This window comes from Scyliorhinus canicula, chromosome 3 (genome assembly GCF_902713615.1).
Source record: "Scyliorhinus canicula chromosome 3, sScyCan1.1, whole genome shotgun sequence".
Lineage (NCBI taxonomy): Eukaryota > Metazoa > Chordata > Chondrichthyes > Carcharhiniformes > Scyliorhinidae > Scyliorhinus > Scyliorhinus canicula.
The window spans coordinates 76,960,901-76,987,041 of NC_052148.1; the positions used below are offsets into that span (position 1 = coordinate 76,960,901).

Consider the following 26,141-nt stretch of genomic DNA (forward strand, 5'->3'; position numbering starts at 1 on the left):
ATCCAGTCCAAACGTGGTCCTTGATGTCTGTGGTGATTGTAGATCTGTATAGATGCAATACAACTGAGCAAGCACAAGAGGGAGCACGAGAGAGCTATAAATACAGAGGAACAGGAAGTGAGGACACAGAAGGGAGAACTGGGAGCAAGACACAGGGAGCAAGACACAGGCAGGCAGCATTTGAGGTAGCTGTAAGTTAAGCTCTGAAGACAGAACAAATTCACAATAAAGCATCTACTCCAACTTTGAGGCTACGAGCTTTATTAAGACACAAGGAACAACACAATGTCAGTATGAATGTAGCTTGGGGGGGTGGGGAAGGCAGGGAGGGGAGAATTTCTTAGTGCCCTGCCTGGATTATACTGGGAACTTGGCATACTCATCTTACTTTCCTCCACTTAAGCTAATTGAAGGAAAACCTGGCAGGTTACTTTGAGATACACTCCAACTGTTAGGTGAACGAGTGTGTAATGGGGTGCATTGCAGGAAATGTTCCTTTACAAATGGTTTGTTTACAAAATTCTAAAAAGGTGTTTTTCATATTGAATCATAGAGCACAGAAGAAGGTCATTCAGCTCATCTTGTCTGTGCTGGCTTTGAATGAGCGACCCAGATAGTCACATATCCCCATTCCTTAAACAAAGCCCTGCAAATTTTCCCTTTTTAACTTTAAAATTGTCTGTCCTTTTGAAAGATGGTATTAGATCTGCGCTCACCATTCTTTTAGGTCGCGCTTCCTGGATAATAACAACTTGCTGCACAAAAATCTCCCCTTCTTCTCCTACATTTGACCATTATCTTATATCTGTTAACATGGATGACCTACAGCTATTAGTTGAAAGTTTCTCCTACTTTAATTCTCCTCATAACAAACTAAGTTATCAAAGTATTTAACTAGATTCGATTCCAGGAGGACCATCCTTTCACAGAGAGTTGTTGAGCTGGGTAATAAATTGCCATCACGTGCACCGAGACAGAATTTGCTGCTCACAAACGAAAGGACAATGAATGAGTTCCTGATTATGGAAATTATTAATACTTGCACATTTGGAGGGTATAACTTAAATTATCCAATTGCACTTGTGTTACTCAGTGACCTGTATTCCTGGAACTTGTCTGAATGTCTTTGAAGGTGATGAGTAAAAACAGTGAGTAGCAGGGCCGATTCAGGATAGTATTCTTTTTTCAATGTACCAGTATCTAAATCATATTCATTCTAGGTTTGAATGTTAAACTTCTTTTGAAACTTATTCTAATGTTCCAACAATAACTTTAATTGATACAGTACTTCAGTCAAAGTAAGTGCACTTCACAGAGAATAATAAAACAAAGAGTATTAATCAGAATGGAAGAAGAACTGCGAGCCAGTGATAGAAGGCACAGGGCAAGATTCACCGATATCATAATCGGCGATTGGGCGGAGAATCCCTTCCAACGCCGAAGTTGGGGGCGGCGCAGGTTTGACGCCGGTTGTCTACCCTCCACCCCCTCCAAAATGGCGTCATCGCGTTGCACATCGCACGCCGTTGGAACAGCGTTGGTGCATCACCTGAAGGCCTTCCCACAATGCTCCGCCCCCATGGGCCAAGTTCCCGACTGTGCATGGGACGTGTGGTCTTAGCGGTCGGGTATCCGGCTTGGCAGCTGCGGACTGTGTCCAGAGCCGCCACAGTCAGCCGTGAGCCGTGCGGCTGGCTGGGTGCTTCCATGAGAACTGGGGGGGGGGGGGGGGGGGGGGGGGGGGGGGGACGGGGGGACGACTGGTGGGGGGTGTCCAGGGCATGGTCAGAGAGGCACTATTTCGAAGGTCAGGTCCGTGCACGGCCGGCACCATGTTTTACAGCGTGACCTCTGCAGGTCGTTGCCGTGCGCATTTGCGGCCACGGACCCGGCCATTCCCCAGCCGTTTATATCATGGGAGCCGGGATTTTTACTCAGCATGGCTGCAAGCCTCTCACCGGTTGTAGCACGTGAATCCAGCCCACAGGCTTTGAAAGTATTCTGCAGGAAGCTGAGGATTTTTGACACAGTGTTCAGTATGTGAACATATAAACATATGGATCAAACCTGCTGCCCCATCAGGTCTATCCTGAGCTGGCCATAATGACAACTTGCAGTTATATCGAGTCATTAATGTCACAAGGTACATTGCAAGCTCACATTATCGGCACTCTGCCTCCCCCACCAAGCCTTCAGAACCCTACAATTTCCTAGGAGTGACAAAAACTCTTAGGTCAATTTAGAAAGCGAATCTGGAAAAATATTTTCAACTGTAGCTGTCGTCTTATATCATGCGATAAATTGGGAGCATTCATCCAGTTTTATAGCTTAGTGATTAATCTCTGGTTTCCAACTGCGTTTTAGGTTAGACAAGACACAAAAGCTTAGAAAAACAGATCTGTGTTCTTGTTACGTCTACAGACCCCAGTTACCTACAGTATCTGACTGCAGGAGTTTTGCTTCAGTGAACACAAAAATTACTGTAATTAAAAATGACCTTTCAGCCTATCCACCGTTATAATTAGGGTGGAGGAGTCTTTTCTGCATCATGAATAATTCTCACAAAAAAGCAACAAGATATAAACACACAAGATGAAGTGAAAAAACAAGAATGCCCATTAATGTTATCATCAAAACATGGACTGAAAGCAGAAGTCAAACTTTTGGTGCAGAAGCAGTTTTACACGATGAAAACGGCAAGCAATTGCAAAGAAGAAAATAAATTTCCATTGAAATTAAGGCTGCGCCTCATTCACATCTGTGTCCAGCTATACAGTTGGCATGGGCAGAAAGAAGCAGTTGGCAGATGTAGACAGGACAAGCCAGAGGCAGCACACCAGCACTCAAGTAAGCCACAGGTCTGGAGGAGGAGGTCGTCAGCAGAAACGCAGTCTTTCCTTGCATGTGGAGGACCTCTCCTGCTACTCCTGGCTCCCACGAGAGATACTTAAATGCTTAAATTATAGGGCATCGCCGATCTGCTGAACAGAATTAGAAAAATGAGATAGGTGACCACGGTGAATTCATGACTTAATCAGCAGTTAAAATATTGCCGGGGTTGGAGTGGCATCAACGGACTGGGATTTGTGTATTAATGAAACTCCTACCTGAGTTAATCAACTGATCTTTCCAACTAAAAAAATGTTGTGGTCACATCAGATAAGATTGAAGCGGCAACAAGGCGATAAGTTGCAGTTTGAGCTGTATTGGTTCTCCATCTTTGCCAGTCGGAGGAGGTAAAAGCACAGCATCATAAAATCATAAACAGAGACGAGGCCATTTGGCCCACTGTGCCTGTGTTGACTATTTGAAAGAACTAACTGATTAAGGGGAAATAGTGGCATGGTGGTAATATCACTGAAACTATCAATCCAGAGGCCCAGGCTAATGTTCTTGGGACACTTGTTCAAAATCCCACCATCGCTGCTGGTAGAATTTAAATGACATTAATATATCTGGAATGTAAAGCTGGTCTCCACAATGAAGATCATTGATTGTTGTAAAAACCCAATTGATTCCCTTTAGGGAAGGATATCTGCCATTGTTATCCTGTCTGGTCTATATGTGACTCCAGGTCAACATCAATGTGGTCGATTCTTAACTGCCCTGTGAAATGGCCGAGCAAGCCATTCAGTTCAAGGACAATTAGGGACTGACAACAAATGCTGGCCCTGCCAGTAACACCCACATCCCATGAACGAATTTTTTAAAAAACCCAATCGCCTAACTCTTTTCCCATAGCCCTACATTTTCTTTATCCGAATTCTCTTTGAAAGTTAATGTTGATTCATTGTTCTAGATCATAATTTAAAAAATCCTCATTTCCTTTCTGTTTTTTTTGCCAATAACTTGAATCCTCTGGATCGGCAATGGAAATTCTTTATTTACGCTTTCAAACTCTTAAAAATTTTGTACAGATTTATTAAGTCTGCCCTGATCTTGCTCTTCTCTGTGGGGAAGAACCACAGCAACACCTACCCAAATTTCATAAAATAAACTGCATTTAATTTTTAGAAATGTTTTTTTTTTGGAGAGTTTATTTTACATGTCAACTCGCGTGCATTTTACAACTAAGAGGTATGTGAATATATCAGCTTTAATTGGTAGCAATTTTAAGATGAGATATTTCTCTTCATTGTGAATCATGGCTTCAATATTTGGTTCAGTGCCAAAATAACATCAGTAGTGCCTGCACACACCTCTCTGCAAGCAGAATGCCATTTTGAGTAGGTCGACACCACAAACATGTAGTTTAGACAGAGTGTGAATTGGGACAGCATCTCATGCTGCTTTCCTGCCAGTGGAGCAAGTTTTAATCATAAGGTTCCAGTTAACACCAGGGCCAGAATTTTATGCTTCTCGGGCGGGCGTACGCCTGACCCGAAAGCATGCAAAATCATTGGACACTCGAGGAATATTTTAGTTGGCAGGCACGTACGCGAGTCGGAAGTGATGCCGCTGACAATCAAGCAGACAATTTAGCCCACCAAGGGGGAAGGCAATCTTATGTGGCCCATCAGCTTTTGCAGTCGGCGTGGTTGGCCAATTGGCCAACAGCCTTTCCATTTCAGCTCCGACTTCCATCCAGGGCGGGCCGAAATGTCCATGGAATAAAATTTAAAACATTGTCTGGGGATTGAGATTTGTGTTTGAATGTGATGCCAAGGCACTCTGCATAGTTTTTCCATTGTTAATGATTCTTTACAGGTCTAGAGCTAGCCAAGGAAGCTCCACAGTGGCTATTCCCCTGAGGGAGAACATTGGAAGTGCCGGCCTGCACACTGCCTTTTCTCAGTGCCCACCCTCTATGACAGCAGTCAGCCTTTTCCAGCGCGCGCCCATTAATTGGCCAGACAATGTGAAATGGCGTTCTGTGGTTGATTGAAGCCAGAAGCACATTTTGCATCCTCTTCCAAGCCGGCTAAGACGTGCACTTGATGGAGACGAATTCAGGCACATCACTTAAATATGCACAGCTGAACAGGAATGATGTCCCCACACAGCATCCTGGTCCTGCTTTGAGGCCATTTTTCATTCGGCCAGGTCAGGGACAAGATCTGCTTGCTCGTGGTGGGTAGCCAATTGAGCAATTGAATCCATTAATGGGCCTTTTAAGGACCTTCTCCCACACTGACTGGAATTTGCCAGTCAGCAAGTGGTAGTGTAGTGAAAGGACGCTGACTTTTGTGGCAGACAAGGGAGGCCAGAGCTTTGTTGCATTATTTACTATTCCCCCCACAGACATAGTCTGGCATCTGTGGCCATTTATATTCTAGAATAATAAAATTGCTGAGTGGAAGCCTCCGTGATGCCAACTCTCTAGCCTACTTGTATTGGGAGACTGCAGCTCTCACATTGTTGGAGGGCCTTCTATCATCCTCCAATATGGAAACACATCTGGCACCATTAATTGGGACCTGGAAATATCCAACCCTGTCCCACCTCAAACCAGAAATCCTGTCCAATGTTAATTTTCGAAAATGCGGAATTGACTCTAGCTCTTCAGAAAGATTTCAACAACCATAAATTGAGTTCCTCAAGTGTTAACCTTGAAAAATTAATAAAAGCCATCCAAGAGAACAATTTACCTCGTCCTGGCTCTTACTGATTTGTCAATTTGTACTCATGTTGTCATTGGAGCCTCTTTGAAACAAATAAAATACAAAAGTCTGAGATGGAATAGATGCTTTGCCAAATGAAAAGAATATCTACACGTATTCTATGTGGATTAATATTATTCTCACAATAATTTAAATATTTAATATTTCATGATTTTATTTGTGCTCATCTAATTGTTCTCCACTGTCACAAGGCACTCTGTTTTAATGAGCATGAGTAACTGAACAAGGACACAGCATTCCACTGATAATTATATGTTCAACAAGGAGGATGTTTCAAGTCTTCAGTGACAATTTTGGATTAAATCAGCATCAACTCGATTGATTTTAGCAGTATCAGACATAGTGAAGCAGTGTAAGCAATTTTGACTTTGGAAAATAATTTGATAAGGGCTCATTAAGCATCTCTTTCATATTTTGTATTAATCTAGAGTACTTTAACAGAAGTGAAAATCAAGAGCAATGTTTAACATGTCATGAGATGTTTTTTGTTTGCAATGTTGTGAAGTAGGGCGGACGGTGGCACAATGGTTAGCACTGCTGCCGCACAACACCATGGATCTGGGTTCAATTCTGGCCTTGGTCACTTTCTGTGTAGAGTTTGCATCTTCTCCCTGTGTCTGCGTGGGATTCCTCCCACAGACCAAAGAAGTGCAGGTTAGGTGGATTGACCATGCTAAAATCGCCTCTCAGTGTCTAGGGATGTGGGGTTACGGGGATAAGGCAGGGGAATGGGCTTAGGTAGGGTGCTCTTTCAGAGGGTCAGTGCAGACTTGATGGGCTGAATGACCTCCTTCTGCACTGTAGATATTCTGTAAGTGCCCAAATTTCCCCTTAGTTGTGCGTAGAGAAACAAATAAGGAATATATTGGAAACAAAGCTCTCTCAATTTATTTTCATACCTTTTTCTTCCCAAGTGATCAAATGCTGCAGAGTTTGTTTCTTAACCTGATTGTATTTTTAAAAATGTTCACTTATTTTTGGATGGCCCCATAAGAATCATTTGCTGATTGACCCCAGGATGAGAGTTGCAATTTTCCTTACTTTTTGCAATAGTCCCCTCAAACCAATGCTTCCGAAACATTCTCCTGGTGTGACTCCATTTTACTGCCTCAGAATCGGTGCGAACCCAACGTGAAAATTTGGGGAGGAGGAGAGTTATTGATCAGGGCCGGGCAGGGGAGGGGTGGGAGTGGAGGTATGTGGGTAGCGGTCCTCAGAGGGAGAGGGTGACCTTCAGTCGTTCAACGGGGAAGGAAAAACAGCAGGATAGTAGCCTTCAATATTTCATTATTAAAGCTCATACAAGGACTGGAGGATGGTTCCGCCTTCTTAAACTGAAATTCTTGCAACAAACATTCCTCATTCTAACCTTGAAAAATAATTATGACTTCCTGATATTTTCCATGTGAATTGTCTCCAAATACTGCTTCATCATACTTAACTTTGTGCTTTCACTGGACAGCACTTGTAGACAAATGAGGAAGTTTTGGCTTTTCTTCAGATGATAGCCTGATTATATTTACAAAAATGTTTCCAAAGGAGTCAGAATTTTATACACACTGAAGCTACTTCCTGGTCCCACCTCTCATCCCAAAACTCCAATCGCAGCATGACCTTCCTCTCCCAATTACTGATCTCCTAATTGGGAGTCCCATTGAATAATGTGAATCTATCATGCATAGAGTTGAAGGTTCATTCCCTTCCCCTCCGCTGCCGATAAACTACCGGTCAGAAAAAAAACACGGGGAGGCGCTTGTCATAATATACACACAAGTATATGATGGTGCACAGACAGACATTGATTGACACACAGGATGACCAATTAACACACAGAACAGAGCAGCCAATCACCAGACAGGACACAGCCACTATAAAGCCAGAGGGCACTAGTTTTCCCGCTCTCTTGGGATGCAGCCTCTGAGACAGCCAGAGCGTGTGAGGAACAACACGAACATCTACCATGTCGTAGCAAGATAGCCTGTTCAGGTTAGCCTCAGGTCTCCAGTCAACTCAGCATAGTGTCAACCCACAGTTCAAGTATGTTTAATAGTTAAGAGTTCAATAAAATAGAGTTGCATTTCTCCAAGTGTTGGAAGCCTGTCTCTCTCACTGCTATGGTAAACGCAGTCCTCGCAGACCCAGCATACCCAACACATCAGCGCTGAGTCTACTTGGGCAAAGTTTATTCCCACGAGACCTTCCGCTTCCCCCCCCCCCCCCCCCCCTGCATAAAGTGAGCTAGAAAAAAAAGGTATGCACACTGCCCCTCACCCTCTCAGCTGATGAATCAGTACTCCTCCTTGTTGAACATTACTTGAAGGAAGCATTGAGGGTGGCATGGGCACAGAAGGTTCACTGGGTGGGGGACTTCAATGGAGATCACCAAGAATGGCTTGTTCGGACCAATACTGACCAAGCTGGCTGGGTCCTAAAGGACATAGCTGATAGATTGGGTCTGCTGCAGGTGGTGAGAAAACCAGGAAGAGGGAAAAACATACATGACCTCAGCCTCACCAATCTGCCTGCCACAGATGCATCTGTGCATAACAGTATTGGTCGGAGCGACCACTGCACAGTCCTTGTGGAGACGAGGTCCTGTCTTCATTTTAAGGATTCCCCCCATTGTGTTGTTTGGCACTACCATGGTGCTAAATGGGATAGATTCAGAACAAATCTAGCAACTCAATTCAAGGCATCATGAGGTGCTGTGGGCCATCAGCAGCGGCAGAATTGTATTCAACCACAATCTACAATCTCATGGCCCGGCTCTATCCCCCACTCAACCATTACCACCAAGCCAGGGGATGAACCCTGGTCCAGTGAAGAGTGCTGGAGAGCATGCCAGGAGCCACATCAGGCATACCAAAAAATGAGGGGTCCACTTGGGAAACTACAACACAGGACTGCTTGTGTGCATAAGCAGCAAGTAATAGACAGAGCTAAGCGATTCCACAATGAACTTATCAGATTTAGGCTCTGTAGTCCTGCACATCCAGCCGTGAATGGTGGTGGACAATTAAACAACTCACTGGAGGAGGAGGCTCCACAAATACCCCCATCCTCAATGATGGAGGAGCCCAGCACATATGTACGAAAGACAAGGCTGAGGCATTCACTACAGTTTTCAGCCAGAAGTGTTGAGTGGATGATCCATCTTGGTCTCCTCCGGAGGTCCCCAGCAACACAGATGTCAGTCTTCAGCCAATACGATTCACTGACGCATAGATACATAGAGAAATGCAGCACAGAACATGCCCTTCAGCCCACGATGTTGTGACAAAATTTGTCCTAGGTTAATCATAGATCATAGAATTTTGGACAAGAAGGGCAATTTCTCATGGCCAATCCACCCAACCTGCACATCTTTGAACTGTGGGAGGAAACCGGAGTACCCGGAGGAAACCCACGTACACACGGGGAGGATGTGCAGACTCCACACAGACAGTGACCCAAGCTGAAATCGAACCTGGGACCCTGGAGCTGTGAAGCAATCATGCTATCCACAATGCTACCGTGCTGCCCTTAAGAACAAATTAATCTACACTCCATTATTCTACCTTAATCCATGTACCTATCCAATAGCTGCTTGAAGGTCCCTAACGTTTCCGACTCAACTACTTCCACAGGCAGTGCATTCCATGCCCCCACTACTCTCTGGGTAAAGAACCTACCTCTGACATCCCCCCTATATCTTCCACCATTTACCTTAAATTTATGTCCCCTTGTAATGGTTTGTTCCACCCGGGGGAAAAGTCTCTGACTGTCTACTCTATCTATTCCCCTGATCATCTTCGATCAAGTCGTCCCTCATCCTTCTCCGTTCTAATGAGAAAAGGCCTAGCTCCCTTAACCTTTCCTCGTAAGACCTACTCTCCATTCCAGGCAACATTCTGGTAAATCTCCTTTGCACCTTTTCCAAAGCTTCCACATCCTTCCTAAAATGAGGTGAACAGAACTGCACACAGTACCCCAAATGTGGCCTTACCAAGGTTTTGTGTAGCTGCATCATCACCTCACGCCTCTTAAATTCAATCCCTCTGCCAATGAACGCTAGCACACCATAGGCCTTCTTCACAGCTCTATCCACTTGAGTGGAAACTTTCAAAGATCTATGAACATAGACCCTAAGACCTCTCTGCTCCCCTACATTGCCAAGAACCCTACCGTTAACCCTGTATTCCGCATTCATATTTGTCCTTCCAAAATGGACAACCTCACACTTGTCAGGGTTAAACTCCATCTGCCACTTCTCAGCCTAGCTCTGCATCCTATCTATGTCTCTTTGCAGCCGACAACAACCCTCCTCACTATCCACAACTCCACCAATCTTCGTTTCATCTACAAATTTACTGACCCACCCTTCAACTCCCTCATCCAAGTCATTAATAAAAATCATAAACAGCAGAGGACCCAGAACTGATCCCTGCGGTACGCTCCAGGCTGAATATTTGCCATCCAACACCACTCTGACTTCTATCGGTTTGCCAGTTCATTATTCAACTGGCCAAATTTCCCACTATCCCATGCCTCCTTACTTTCTGCATAAGCCTACTATGGGGAACCTTATCAAATGCCTTACTAAAATCCATGTACACTACATCCACTGCTTTACCTTCATCCACATGCTTGGTCACCTCCTCAAAGAAGTCAATAAGACTTGTAAGGCAAGACCTACCCTCACAAATCCGTGCTCACATCCCTAATCAAGCAGTGTCTTTCCAGATGCTCAGAAATCCTATCCCTCAGTACCCTTTCCATTACTTTGCCTACCACCGAAGTAAGATTAACTGGCCTGTAATTCCCAGGGTTATCCCTATTCCCTTTTTTGAACAGGGGCACGACATTCGCCACTCTCCAATCCACTGGTACCACCCCTGTTGACAGTGAGGCCAAAAAGATCATTGCCAACGGCTCTGCAATTTCATTTCTTGCTTCACATAGAATCCTTGGATATATCCCGTCAGGCCTGGGGGACTTGTCTATCCTCAAGTCTTTCAAAACGCCCAACACATCTTCCTTCCTAACAAGTATCTCCTCAAGCTTACCAGTCTGTTTCACACTGTCCTCTCCAACAATACGGCCCCTCTCGTTTGTAAATACTGAAGAAAAGTACTCGTTCAAGACCTCTCCTATCTCTTCAGACTCAATGCACAATCTCCCGCTACTGTCCTTGATCGGATCTACCCTCGCTCTAGTCATTCTCATATTTCTCACATATGTGTAAAAGGCCTTGGGGTTTTCCTTGATCCTACCTGCCAAAGATTTTTCATGCCCTCTCTTAGCTCTCCTAATCCCTTTCTTCAGTTCCCTCCTGGCTATCTTGTATCCCTCCAGCGCCCTGTCTGAACCTTGTTTCCTCAGCCTTACATAAGTCTCCTTCTTCCTTTTAACAAGCCATTCAACCTCTCTTGTCAACCATGGTTCCCTCTCTTCCCTGCCTGACAGGGACATACATATCACAGACACGCAGTACCTGTTCCTTGAACAAGTTCCACATTTCACTTGTGCCCTTCCCTGACAGCCTATGTTCCCAACTTATGCACTTCAATTCTTGTCTGACAGCATTGTATTTACCCTTCCCCCAATTGTAAACCTTGCCCTGTTGCACGCACCTATCCCTCTCCATTACAAAAGTGAAAGTCACAGAATTGTGGTCACTACCTCCAAAATGCTCCCCCACTAACAAATCTATCACCTGCCCTGGTTCATTACCAAGTACCAAATCCAATATGGCCTCCCCTCTGGTCGGACAATCTACATACTGTGTTAGAAAAGCTTCCTGGACACACTGCACAAACACTACCCCATCCAAACTATTTGATCTAAAGATTTTCCACTCCATGTTTGGGAAGTTGAAGTCACCCATGACTAATACCTTGTGACTTCTGCACCTTTCCAAAATCTGTTTCCCAATCTGTTCCTCCACATCTCTGCTGCTATTGGGGGGCCTATAGAAAACTCCCAACAAGGTGACTGCTCCTTTCCTATTTCTGACTTCAACCCATACTACCTCAGTAGGCAGATCCTCCTCGAACTGCCTTTCTGCAGCTGTTATACTCTCTCTAATTAACAATGCCACCCACCCCCCCACCTCTTTTACCATCCTCCCTGATCGTGTTGAAACATCTATAACCAGGGACCTCCAACAACCATTTCTGCCCCTCTTCTATCCAAGTTTCCGTAACGGCCACCACATCGTAGTCCCAAGTACCGATCCATGCCTTAAGTTCACCCACCTTATTCCTGATGCTTATTCTGTTGAAATATACACACTTCAACCCATCTCCTTGCCTGCAAGTACTCTCCTTTGTCAGTGTTACCTTCCCCACTGCATCACTACACGCTTTGGCGTCCTGAATATCAGCTTCCTTAGTTGCTGGTTCCCATTCCCCAGCCAAATTAGTTTAAATCCTCCCGAAGCGTACTAGAAAACCTCCCTCCCAGGATATTGGTGCCCCTCTGGTTCAGATGCAACCCGTCCTGCTTGTACAGGTCCCACCTTCCCCAGAATGCGCTCCAATTATCCAAATACCTGAAGTCCTCCCTCCTACACCATTCCTGCAGCCACGTGTTCAACTGCACTCTCTCACTATTCCTAGCCTCACTATCACGTGGCACCGGCAACAAACCAGAGATGACAACTCTGTCTGGCCTGGCCTTTAACTTCCAGCTTAACTCCCTAAACTTGTTTATTACATCCACACCCCTTTTCCTACCTATGTCGTTGGTACCAATGCGCACCACGAGTTCTGGCTGCTCACCCTCCCCCTTCAGGATCCTGAAGACACAATCCAAGACATCCCTGGCCCTGGCACCCGGGAGGCAACATACCTTTCGGGAGTCTCGCTCGCGACCACAGAATCTCCTATCTATTCCCCTAACCATTGAATTTCCTATTACTATTGCTTTTCTATTCTCCCCCCATCCCTTCTGAGCCCCAGAGCCAGACTCAGTGCCAGAGACCTGGCCGCTAGGGCCTTCCCCCGTAGGTCATCCCCCCCAACAGCATCCAAAATGGTATACTTATTTTGAAGGGCAACGGCCACGACGGATCTCTGCATTGTCTGCCTGTTAGTTTTCTTTCCCCTGACTGTAACCCAGCTACTCTTGTCCAGTACCTTGGGTGTGGCTACATCCCTGTAACTCTTCTCGATAGCCCCCTCTGCCTCCCGGATGATCCGAAGTTCATCCAGCTCCAGCTCCAGTTCCCTAACACGGTCTCGCAGCAGCTGGAGTTGGGTGCACTTCCTGCAGGTATAGTCAGTGGGGACACCGGTGGTATCCCTCACCACCCACATCCTACAGGAGGAGCATGCAACTGCCCTAGCCTCCATCCCCTTTTACTTTACAGAATATAGCTGTCCTGTAGACCAACAGGACCTCCGCTCTCTGACTCTGCTTCCAGTCAGCTGCACTCTGTAAACTCCTGGCTCCCTTCTCACTCTTTGCGGAAATGAAATGAAAGGAGCACCTTGCTCCCTCCTCACCTAACTCCCTCAGTCACCAAACTCTCACTGTAGCATTCAAATGCACCAAATTCAGCACTCAGTGCAAACAAAGTCTGCACTGTAGCTGGATCCTTTTTATACTGTGAATCTAGCCTCTGAAAACTGGCCTAATCCAATTAACTAATTAACAAACTCCAGCTGCAAGTACCTACAAGTAGAACATTGTTTAAAGCTGATTGAAAATTCATCTTCTTCTAAACCAAACAGCAAATTTTAAGTTAATGAACTAAATAAAAGAAATACTAGACTTTAGATAAAAATGAACCCTTATACTCCCTCAGTCACCAAACTCTCACTGTAGCACTCAAATGCACCAAGTTCAGCACTCCAGTGCAAAAACTAAACTTTACAAGAAATCATGAAACAGTTGAAGGCAGTGTATACTGCAAAGGCTATTGTTGCACGTTTTACTATGGGCGTAAAACGCGTTTATTGGGGTGTATTAACTTCCAAGTGCTTAACACCGCTAGGCTCTGTCGTATGTATTTATTCAGCTTTAGGAGTCGCCAGTTGCCGTATAGACAACGTCACTAGTATTCCAAGGTCAAGTTCAAAGTAATAAAGACGATACACCGATTAGTAAGGTCCAAACGATAATATTTATTATACAGTTATAATAAATATTCATGCACACACTAAGAGACTAAGCTATGACTAAACTAAAGTAATCAGAATACTTATCTAACAGGAACAGGCAAGGTCAGGGAGCAAGGCCTTCGTCCTGGTCTTGGGCTGCAACCTTCAGCAAGCGTTCTGGTCACTGGGGGTTCTAGCGGGCTTAGTTCGCGTAGCGAGCGTCGTACTGGCACTTACGGTTCGGCGGCTGGTGCTCAACGGCTGGAGTCAGTGGATCTTCAAGTTCTTGGTCAGGGCCGGAGCACGGAATAACAGACCGGACAACACGAGGTCCCTATCTTTTATAGGGGTTCCATTGTCCTTCCCTCTTCTCGGGCGGGCTCTACCTATTGGATCAATTTCTTATCGATACTGGATTAATTCCCCAATGCGAGGGGGTCTCCGTGATGGAGGGGGCGTTTCTTATGTCCTTTTGTTTGGAGGTTTCTGGTGCCTCGATGTCTGGGCCTTGATTAGAATGTGTCCATTCAGAACCAAATGTATCTATTGTGTGGGTGTTCAAGTCTGATCGCCTTATTAGCATGCAAAGCGTTTTGCCATTTGCACCTAGCTAAGGTCTTCTCACCTGAGCCCAAACTGGTTTCTGCTGCTGCAGAATGCAAACTGCTCTTTGCAGACTGCTGTTCTGGCTAAACTGTCTGTTTCCCAGCAGTCTTAGCGCTTGACCTAATTTTGTAGCTCAGCATCCATTTTAGGTGGCTACACTATGGGCCCAGATAATATCCCCACAATATTACTGAAGACTTGTGCTCCATAATTTGCCGCACCCCTAGCCAAGCTGCTCCAGTACAGCTACTACACTGGCATCTACCCGGCAATGTGGAAAGGTGCTCAGATGTGAACTGTACACAAGAAACAGGATAAATCCAACCCAGCCAATTACAGCCCTATCAGTCTACTCTCCATAATCGGCAAGTGATGGAAGGAGTCATCAACAGTGTTAGCAAGCGGCACTTACTCAACAATAACCTGCTCATGGACGCTCAGTTTAGGTTCCACCAGGGTCACTCAGCTCCTGACCTCATAACAGCCTTGGTTCAAACATGGACAAATGAACTGAATGCCAGATGTGAGGTGAGGTTGACTGCCCTTGATATCAAGGCAGCAATGAACCTTAGCTAAACGGGAATTAATGGGAATCAGGGGAGAAACTCTCCACTGGTTGGAGTCATACCTAGCACAAAGGAAGATGGTTGTGGTGGTTGGAGGTCAATCATCTCGACTCCAGGACATCACAGCAGGAGTTCTTCAGGGTGGTGTCTTCGGCCCAATCATCTTCAGCTGCTTCATCAATGACCTTCCTTCCATGATAATGTCAGAAGTTGGATGTTTGCCGATGACTGCACAATGTTCAGCACCATTCGCGACTCCTCAGATAATGAAGCAGTCCATGTCAAAATGCATAAAGACCTGGACAATACCCAGGCTTGAGCTGGCAAGTGGCAAGTTACATTCACGCCACACAAGTACCAGGCAATGACCATCTCTTACAAGAGAGGATCTAACCACCACCCCTTGACATTCAATAGCATTACCATTGCTGAATCCCTCACAATCAACATCTGGGGGGGTTACCATTGATCAGAAACTGAACTGGACTAGCCACATTAATACTGTGGTTACCAGGGCAGGTCAAAGGACAGAAATCCTACGGCGAGTAACTCACCTCCTGACCCCCCCAAAGCCTGTCCACCATCTACAAGGCACAAGTCAGGAGTGTAATGGAATACTCTCCACTTGCCTGGATAAGTGCAGCTCCAACAACACTCAACAAGACTGACACCATCCAGAACAAAGCAGCCCACTTGATTGCTCCCCCTTCCACAAACATTTAAACTCTCCATCACCAACGAACAGTGGCAGCCATGTGTACCATCTACAAGATGCACTGGAGTAACTCACCAAGATTCCTTAGAAAACACCTTCCAAACCCACGACCACTACCACCTAGAAGGACAAGAGCTGCCGATACCTGGGAACCTCACCACCTGCAGGTTCCCCTCCAAATCACCCATCACTCTGGCTTGGACATATATCACAGCTCCTTCACAGTCGCTGGGGCAACATCCTGGAACTCCCTTCCAATAGCATAGTGGATGCACCTACACCTAAAGGACTTCAGCAGTTCAAGAAGGTAGCTCACCACCATCTTCTAAAGGGCAACTAGCGATTGGCAATAAATGCTGGCCTAATCAGCGATGTCCACATCCCATAAATGAACTTTTTAAAAAGGATCTATCTATCGCTCCCCAAAATTCAGCCATCATTGAATCTCCCACTTTCAACATCCTGGGCATTACCATTGACCAGACACTCAACTGGACTAACCATATAAATACTCTGACTACCAGAGCAGTTCAGAGGCGAGGAATCCTGTACCGTGTAACTCACCCCCTGACTCACCAAAGCCTGTCCAAAATCTAGTGTTTCCTCCCTAGTCCAAAGATGTGCAGGTTAAATTTCCCCTTAATGTCCAAAGTTACGTGGGGCAACAGGTTATGGGGTTAGGGTGGAGAGTGTGCCTAGGCTAGGGTGCTCTTTTAGAGGGTTGGTGCAGACTCTTTGGGTCGAATGGACTCCTTCTGCACTGCAGGGACTTTATGATTCTATGACAAAAGAAGTCTGCTGATCTTGGGTGGCTATCTTTTGCAGCCTTTTTGTCCAATATAAAAAAAATATAAAATTGGTTTGAAATTCAGAGTATGACAGGCCAGTATTCGACATGTCCCTGGGTATCTTAAAGAAACCCACTTCAAAGCCACATTTTTACACTTTAGATGTGTAGCGGCCTCCGTGGATCATTGATATAAATAATTCAATTCATTCCTGTTCCTTCCCTGGCAAAAATGGTGGGTATCAGGTTCGAGTGTGGGACTTCCAGAATCCGGGCTGCAGTGCCACTTGGCTAAGGGCCCTTCTGTCTTTCTGAAAATTCAGGCCAGTGGCAAATTTAACAACCATAGATCTTAACCTCTGCCTTCATCTTGTTCTGCTTTTTTTTGTTGTGTTTGTTTTGCTGAATTGTTTTTATCATTATCCCTTCACCTCAATCTTTATTTCTTTAACCATTATCACTCTTAAACTCCAGGGAATCTCTTGCCGTTCAATCCAGCCTGCCCTCCATCCTATCATCCTTTGTTTTTCCTGCCCTCCTCTACGAGCTTAACAACCCTTACATTTCTCTCTTTCCTTGTTGCTGATGATAGGTCATTGACTTGAAACATTAATGGTGTTTCTCTCCACAGACCCTGCTGGGCCTGCTGAGTAGTTCCAAAATCTTTTGTTCTTATCTCAGCTGAAGCTATTGTTTACAAGCCAGTACTTAGAAAAATGGTGGAATTAAGTGGTTACAGGTTTTCCTCTTAATAATTAGGTTGATTGATCAGTTAAGGCTTGTTGTTGGTGTTTATTTAATGTGGCTATGATTACCGGTAATTTATTTTCCAATTATTTTCTTTTCTCTCTCCCTTTCTCGACACCACGGTGCCCCTAATTTCCTCACCTGTGCAACCATGATTCATCTCTGAGTTACACAAGGAGCATCAGGAGACTATTTTTCATGAGGTGCAGTGCAGCTGATCTAGACCTTCAAGTACCTTCCTCCCCCAAATACACTTGTGAGCAGTGGTCACTGAATGAGCTTTTTTAATCTTTATTCTTTCCTGGGATATGGCGTCGCTGGCTGGGCCAGCATTGATTGCCCGCCTGTAATTGCACTTGAACTGAATGGCTTAGATTTCATAGAATTTACTGTGCAGAAGGAGGCCTTCGGCTCATCGAGTCTGCACCAACCCTTGGAAAGAGCACTTCAACCCCGTGACCCTGTATCTCCACCAACCTTTTGGACACTAAGGGATAATTTAGCATGGTCAATCCACCTAACGTGCACATCTTTGGGCTGTGGGAGAAAACTGGAGCACCCAGAGGAAACCCACGCAGACACGGGGAGGAAGTGCAAACTCTAGACAGACAGTGACCCGAGACCGGAATTGAACCCAGGACCTTGGAGCTGTGAGGCAACAGTGCTAATCATTTCAGAGGACAGTTAAGAGTCTACCACATTGCTGTGGGCCTGAAGTCACATCTAGGTCAGACCAGGTAAGGTTGGCAGATTTCCTTCCCTGAAGGACATTAGTGAATCAGATGGGTTGTAAAGACAACTGATAATTTCATGTTCACCATTACTGAGAATAGCATCATAATCTAGATTTATTAACTGAACTTAAATTCCACCAGCTGCCATGGTGGTATTTGAACCCATGTCCCCAGAGCATTAACCTGGGCCTCTGAATTACTAGCCCAGTGACATTACTGCCATGCCACCACCTCCACTATCAAAGCAGGAAACTTAGCTGATTTTTATCCTTGATAGCACAGCATTGAATAGATCAACTGTGAGCGGACTTGTGGCACCCAGCTGAGAATAGCTAACTTTGGACTTCAACTGTATTGAATGTAAAACATTCTTGATACGTATTGTGCAATATTACACTGGATTCTGCATTTAACACTGAGACGCTGGCGGTCACTTAGGATTAATTAATACCCAAAATGCAATTTACAGCAATAATAGCTGCAAAGTACCCATTCAATTAAGCACTCTGGATGATTAAACAACTTTACAGTGAGCAGAATTTCCAAAATGTATTCATCGAGTTGCGATTGTGTTTCATTATTGAGGGTGCATCGGTGACATACCAAAATAAAAAGAAACATTATATCAAATACATGCTATTAGCCAGAAGCTGTGGCCACTGCACATACAGAGAGGGAATTGTTGGCATGCTACCTATGATACTCCACCCACTAAGATAATGACTGAAGGATTATGGCAGTATGCTGGCCCTGAGATGTGCAGCCTTGCAGCTAAATGATGGCAGTGTGCTTTTGTAAAATTGGCCCTGTGGTGATATGCATCACTGTAAATACACAAGGAGTTCATGTAAATACACGTACTAGATAGACACTAGAGGGAGCACTAGAGAAATGACACACAGACATTCAACCAATAGGTCAGTAAGATAAGACAAGACCAATGGGCATTCATGATACACACAGAGGTGACACTACCACATGGGGACATTACACCAACCCATATAAAAGGACACAGCACACATGATCTTCCTCTTTCCAGTGGAGACTCTCAGTGAGTACACAGGGTTGATTTGAAACACATTACACCCACCACCTGGATTGTAGCAGACTGGTTTGTCAGTCTGAGTAGCTATAGCAGGATTATCAGGAGAGTTGAATCCAAGTAGGAGAATTGTTAACAGTTTAATAAATATATTAAAGCTATCTCCTAGTCTGAATCTTCCTTTGTCAGAGTGCACATCAAGGAAGCAGCTTATGCTACGTCAAGAGCATAACAAAACAGGCCCTATTATACTTGCCAAAAACAGGTATAATGCTAAAAAAATGCTAAAAATCGGTTTCATTATTCAATTACGCAGCATTTTTTTTACATTAAAACTGTGAAATGCCTTAAATCCTTAAGTTTGTTTTTAACCTCCTATAATTAATGGACTTTCAAAGAAAGGAAGAATTTGCATTTTGATATACTTTCACAACTTGAGACCTTCACAAAGTGTTTAAGATCTGTTGAGTGTTAAATATTGACTAGAACATAGACAACACTTTCCTGCTGTTTTTCAAATTGTGCAATGGGATTATTTGAAGGCTGTTTAGGCTGAACAGATTACGCGCTGAAGAGAGAAACAGATGACGAAGATGGGGGTCTAAAGTTGCAAAATTGGTTTGGCCTGTGGTTAACACAGGACAGTAACCTGGTAAAGGATCTTGATGCCTGAGCTAGTCATGGTTATCCAGAGGATCATTAAGGGTCTGACTGAAAATTCAGTTGCCTGCTAGCATTCATTAAAGAGTCTGTGGTCCATTTGGGTGGATATTGCTTTACTGAGCAACCTTTCCAAACAGTGGCCAGCTGAACAGGAATAAAGTCATTGCAGATGATTTTCAGTATTTTGCCTTTTACTGTTCACTTAGTGCTCAAGATCTTGTTATAACCCCCACAGGGACGACCGATTAATGGGGCAGCTCAGTAGCACCGTGGCTAGCTCTGTGACTTCGCAGTGCCAGAGTCCCAGGTTCAATTCCCTGCTGGGTCACTGTCAGTGTGGAGTCTACACATTCTCCTCTTGTCTACATGGGTTTACTCTGGGTGCTCCGGTTTCCTCCCACAGTCCAAAGACGTGCAGGTTAGGTGGATTGGCCATGCTAAATTGCCCTTAGTGTCCAAAAGGGTTAGGAGGGCTTATGGGGGTATTGGGTTACGGGGATAGGGTGAAAGTGAGGGCTTAAGTGGGTCGGTGCAGACACAATGGGCCGAATGGCCTCCTTCTGCACTGGATGTTCTATGTTCTACCTCCCTGTGAACCTCGTGGAGTATGAACTCTCTGGCTGAGGGGCGGAGGCCCATCAGCGTGCTAGTTAATTCATTACCATAAAATCTGGTCTAGGTAGGAGCTGAGCTGCAGAGTAGTCCCGGTAGGGACTTGGACTGTTGCATGTAAATACTTTCCGTTTGGAAATAAACCATTTTGTTTCTCTCCTTTCCAGACTCTGCCTTGACTATTATTTGGCGATGAGGGTGGTGTTCAAATCCATGCATGCAAAGAGGAGCAGATGTCTTCCTACACTTTCTTTCTTCAGAGGGACCTACAGATTTTGGGGCAGGGGGAGAGGTGGAGAGATGTTATAGCCTCCCTGAGACCCAAGGAGACAGCCCGATTAATATTCCCGTGAGCCTCGTGGAGTACGAGCTCTCCCACTGAAGGGCGGAGGCCCTTGATAACCTCAGGAGAATGGGGCCACTTTTGGACACGCCACATCAGAGGAACCATATACCAGCCACCTCATCCTTGCACATGGTGGCCTGTGGGTTTCTCCAAGATGGAGACCCAGGCATCTGAGGATTCCAACGGTGACCATTCACCAGCGGTACCCCGCAGACATCGCAGAAATGACGTTCGTCAACACACTACACACTCCCTGACCCAGCCCCGCAGCCACTGGAGGTGCAGCTGCAGACAAAAAGGAGCAGACATCCCACCTTTCTTCACAATAAGGTTTGTACTGTTTTGAAAGTGCCACTCTTTGGCAGACACGATGCATTCGATGCAAGTGTAGAGAACTTGAATCAGTATGTGAAGCGTATGTGCTATTTTTTTAAGGTGAATGCTATTGCGCGGTCATTCTTCTGACTGCCTGTGGGACCCACATTTCCAGAGTCATAAAGAGCATACCATACTCCACGGCCCCAGATTCCAAGACATTCGAAGAGCTAGTGGCGCTCGTGACAAACCATTATGACATCAAGCCATCGATCATTGTGCAGAGGTAACGAATTAGTACAGCTAAGAACCCCAGGGGAGTCCGTTCCGAGTTTTTGGCGTGATTGAGGAAACTGGCTGAGTTTTGCGACTATGGGCCATCCTTAACCAAGGTGATACGGGATTTCCTCCTATGTGATGTAAATAATACAGTGACCCAGCAGAAATTATTGGCCGAGCCGTTTCTGGACTTAAAAAATTTGGTTGAGATCTCCCTCTCATGAGAGAGCGCAGAGAAGGGAGTCCAGGAACTCCAGGGAATATAAGGGATGGAGGTACACACTGTAGGATGCTCTCCCATTCTGGCAAAAAATAGTCCCTAAGACTTGGATCCCCAGAACCCCACCATGGCCTGAAGAACTTCGCGACCAGGCCCGTTAGCCAAGAGCCATTGAAATCAGGCGGGACACCTCCTGGAATCAATGGAGGATAACGCAAGGTGGTGCGGCACTTGTGGCAGAGAAACCACAGGGCTAGGCAACCACAGGTCAGCCAGCAAAGCTGCTACCCTACCCGAGGACAATGTCAACCCAGAGCCAAGACCCTCCACTTGGAACAGCCTGATGATGTGTGCAATGACATTGCATTACCGCACCACGAGTTTCCCACATCAGGATTACTGTCCTAGAGAATGGCCACCTGTTAGACCTGGATTTGGACACAAGGGTCATGGTTTCAGTAATAGGGAGGGAGACCTTCGAGAAAATCAGGGCTGGAGTTCAAGAGCTGGGTTTGCAGTCATCAAGGCAAAGCTAACAACATATACGGAGGAACCCCTATCTATAGCAGGCACAACAATGACTCCAGTTATTTATGGGCAGCAAACCGTCAGGTTACCATTGATAATAGTGCGGGGGCCCTGGACTGGGTCTGCTGAGTCCTCATTGGCTGCAACGCCTTCAGTTGAACTGGCAACAAATCTTCCGGATGGGCACCGGAGGACTTTACGAAGTCTTGGGGAAGTACGCAAAGGTGTTCCAGTAAGGCCTGCACAAAATTAATGGGGTTGTGGCCATGATATATGTGGACCCTGAGGCCAGCTAATATACTCTTGGGATCACCCAGTACTCCTTTGCGTTGCTGGCTAAAATCGACTTGGAGGGGAATCTCCAGGTGGTGGGGTTCCCAGGTATCTGCTGCTCTTGTTCTAGATGGTAGTGGTCATGGGTTTGGAAGGTGTACCCTTGGTGAGTTCCTACAGTGCATCTTGTAGGTGGTACACAGATACCACTGTTCATCGGTGGTGAAGGATTTGAATGCTTGGGAAAGGAGGAGCAATCAAGCAGGTTGCTTTGTCCTGGATGGTATCGAGCTTCGTGAGTGTTATTGGAGCTGCATTCATCCAGGAAAGTTGAGAGTATTCCATTACACTCCTAGCTGGTGCCTTGTGGACAGGTTTTGAGGAGTTAGGAGGTGAGTTACTCGAGGCAGGATTCCTAGCCTTTGACGTGCTGTTGTGCCTAAACCACAGTGTGTCTTAATACAGTGGACAAATGACTACAAGTTTGTTTCATACAATAGTACAGTATTTATTGATGTTCACACAATGTCAAAGTTATTCAATCACACACAGACATAAGTTAAACTACAAAGCTAGTATATACAAGACCTTAACTTAACTTTCAAGTGACTGACAGGTACCGGGCAGATATGGCCTTTATCTGGGACCCGCAGTCGTGTAGTCTTGATGGTCAGTTCCTGGTCGTCATTGTCCTTGGCTCTAATCCTTCCATCGGTAGCGTAAGTAGTCTTTTTCTTCATCCGGTGAAGGGTCACCGTTGTTCGTTGTTAGCGTGAGAGCGGTTGCGGGGTTGCGCAGCGTCTTTTTATCCCTGGGACTTTTGCGCCCTTTTGGGCAGTCCCAGGTGAGCTTCCAATCAATCGATCAGGGCTCGATCACCCTGATCGATTGGGTCCAATCAAGACCCGCCACCTTGATAGCAGGGCATGTACTTACCGGTCATGTCCGTTGGTGTCCAAGGCACGTAGGCTTTTCCAAATTAGGAAACAGATGCTACTGATTCTCCTACATTCTGGTGATTTTCATTTCAGCCCATTGTCCTGGGATGGCCTCTTGATGGCCTTTTTCCTACATTATTTGCAAAGTCTGGGCTGCAGCCTTTGTTTATTTGGAGCTGCAGCCTGTTTGTCCTTGAACTTGGCTGCTTTTCCCAGTGTCCTTTGCTAGACACCATTTTAGGTGACAGTAGTGATACGGTTAGTCCAGTTCAGTTTCTGATCAATGGTAACCCCCCCCCCCCCAGATGTTGATCATGGGGATTCAGCGATGGTAATACCATTGAATGTCAAGGGGTGGTGGTGGTTAGATCCTTTCTTGTCGGAGATAGTCATTGCCTGGCACTGATGTGGCATGAATGTAACTTACCACTTGTCAGCCCAAGCCTGGAAATTGGTCCAGTCTTGCTGCATTTGGACATGGACTGCTTCATTATCTGATGAGTCGTGAATGGTGTTGAAAGTTATGCAGTCATCCACAAACATCACCACTTCTTACCTTATGATGGAAGGGAGGTCATTGATGAAGCAGCTGAAGATGGTTGCGTCTAGGACACTACCCTGAGGAACTCCTGCAGTGATATCCTGGAGCTGAGGAGATTGACTTCCAATCACCACAACCATCTTCCTTTGTGCCAGGTATGACTCCAACCAGGGGAGAGATTTCCCTCCTGATTCCCATTGACTCCAGTTTAACTCGGGCTCATTGATGCTATACTCGGTCAAATGTTGCCTTGATGTCACGGGAAGTCACTCTCACCTCACCTTTGGCATTCAGCTGTTTTGTCCATATTTCGACCAAGCCTGTAATGAATTCAGGAGCGGAGTGTCCCTGGCAGAACCCAAACTGAGTGTCCTGCGAGCAGGTTATTGCTGAGTAAGTGCCGCTTGACAGCACTGTTGATGACTCCTTCCATCACATTGCTGATGATGGAGAGTAGACTGATTGGGCAAAAATTGGCCGGGTTGGATTTGTCCTGCTTGTTGTGTACAGGACACACATGGGCAATTTTTCACATTGCCGGGTAGATGCCAGTATTGTAGCTGTACTGGAACAGCTTGGCTAAAGATGCAGCAAGTTCTGGAGCACAGATCTTCAGTACTATTGCTGGGATATTGTCAGGGTCCACAGCCTTTGCAGTATACAGTGATACCTCGTGGAGTGAATCGTATTGGCTAAAGACTGGCATCTGTGATGCTGGGAACCTCTGGAGGAGACTGAGATGCATCATCTGTTCGGCACTTCTGGCTGAAGATTGTTGAAAATCCTCAGTCTTGTCTTTTGCACAGATGTGCTGGGCTCTGTAGTGATCTCTATGTGCATGTACATAAGGGGTTAATGGCACCAGGTGATCACTAGAGGGCCGGACCAAAAGGGTATAAAAGCAACCGCATTGTGCCTCTCTCTCGCTCCTTTGGATGTACTGTGACCAGGACAGGATTATCAGATTAGCTCAGATGGTTAGTGTCGTCAAGCATTGTTACTGTAGTTAGACCTTGTTAACCTTATCACTGGTATCAGTGTTAAAGTAAAAAACTCACGCAATTATTGTTATAGTTACTCAATAAACCTTTTGTTACTACTGGACGAGTTTGAGTCTTCTCCATCGAGATTCAGAAGACCGCATCAGTAACCAAGGTTTGAGCAACACATATTACACTCCGTAGTATATCAAAACACACAAAGAAGTGTAATAAAAGATGATACAGGAATGTAATAAAGGATGGTACCAGGATTGTTGGCTTTAAAAGAACTTGTTAGATTAGGTTAGACAAAAAGAAAGAAAACAAAGTACCGACTGCTTGACTGTGGAAGACTTCGCTGCATTTGGATCCTCGATGACTGAACGATACGATGGACCACGTTCAAGGTACATGGCAGCTGAAAACTAACGGTAACTTAAGCAATAACTGGAAAATGTTTATGCAAAAGTTCCAAGTATATCTGGCAGTTAATGATTTAAACATGGCCTCTGAAAAAAGGAAAATAGCACTGCTACTCGCAATAGCAGGACATGAAGCTATAGAAATCTATAACTCCTTTAATTTCTTGGAAGGTGAAGACAAAACTAAATTTAAAGTGATTATCGCAAAATCTGAAGAACACTGTAAAAGTCAGTCTGGAGAGATGCTGGAAAGATTTAACTTTCGTCATAGGTGCCAGAGAAACAGAGAGCCCATCACTAATTTTATTCCAGACCTCAAGTTAATGACACAAGGTGGTAATTTTGCTGATTTCAGAGACTCAATAATAATGGATCAATTAATTAATGGACTATCTGACAAACATTTGAGGGAAGAACTTTCACAAAAAAAGTATCTAACTCTAGAAATCGCGATTAAACTATGCATGAACAGAAAAAGAATCAGTATCTAAAAGACAAAATCCGGACAAATGGCTCAAATACTTACCACGAGGTGAAGGCAGTATCTCACTCGATGCAGAAGCATATTTTAAATGGCAGCCATCTTGAGCGAGAGCGTTCCAGCAAGTGCACACATGCGCACGTCTCAAAAAGATGTAAAACGGCAAAATATGGTTCCGCGCATGCGCGGGAAGCCGTGTATGCACAGTAAAGGAAAATCGAATTGCGCATGCCCAATTGATTCCTACGCTTTATGTCACAAGCGTCATGATGTCAGAAGACTCAGACCACGCCCACTTAAAGCAACACTGCCCGAAAATTAAAAATAAGAGTTTTAAAGCTACAGAACCCAATTTGTTTACCTCAAAAGACAGAACAATGCCTGAACTTCAACCAGCAATTGAAAATAACATCCGCAGCACCCTGAAACAAGCAGTTTGCACCACCCAAATTGAAGCGCACAATGATAAATCCGAAACCAAAGAAGATGATTTGTTCATTGAACATGAAGAACACAATAACAAATCCGAAACAAAAAGAGATGATTTGTATATTGAAGAATACTACTCAGACATGGCTGTGTTATTCGAATATGATGATCACAGCATCAGCAACACGGTTGAAAAGCTCAATACGACTCTA

General features: G+C 45.1%; 1 long non-coding RNA gene across 1 annotated transcript in view; it reads right to left on the reverse strand.

Annotated features, from left to right (window-relative positions):
* LOC119963711 overlaps positions 1–25,609 on the reverse strand; it is a 30,180-nt gene extending 4,571 nt beyond the window's left edge. Inside the window, exon 1 of the long non-coding RNA XR_005460135.1 lies at positions 25,546–25,609. This is a non-coding gene — a long non-coding RNA (uncharacterized LOC119963711). The remainder of the gene's footprint in view (positions 1–25,545) is intronic.
* Between the last annotated feature and the right edge of the window lie 532 nt (positions 25,610–26,141).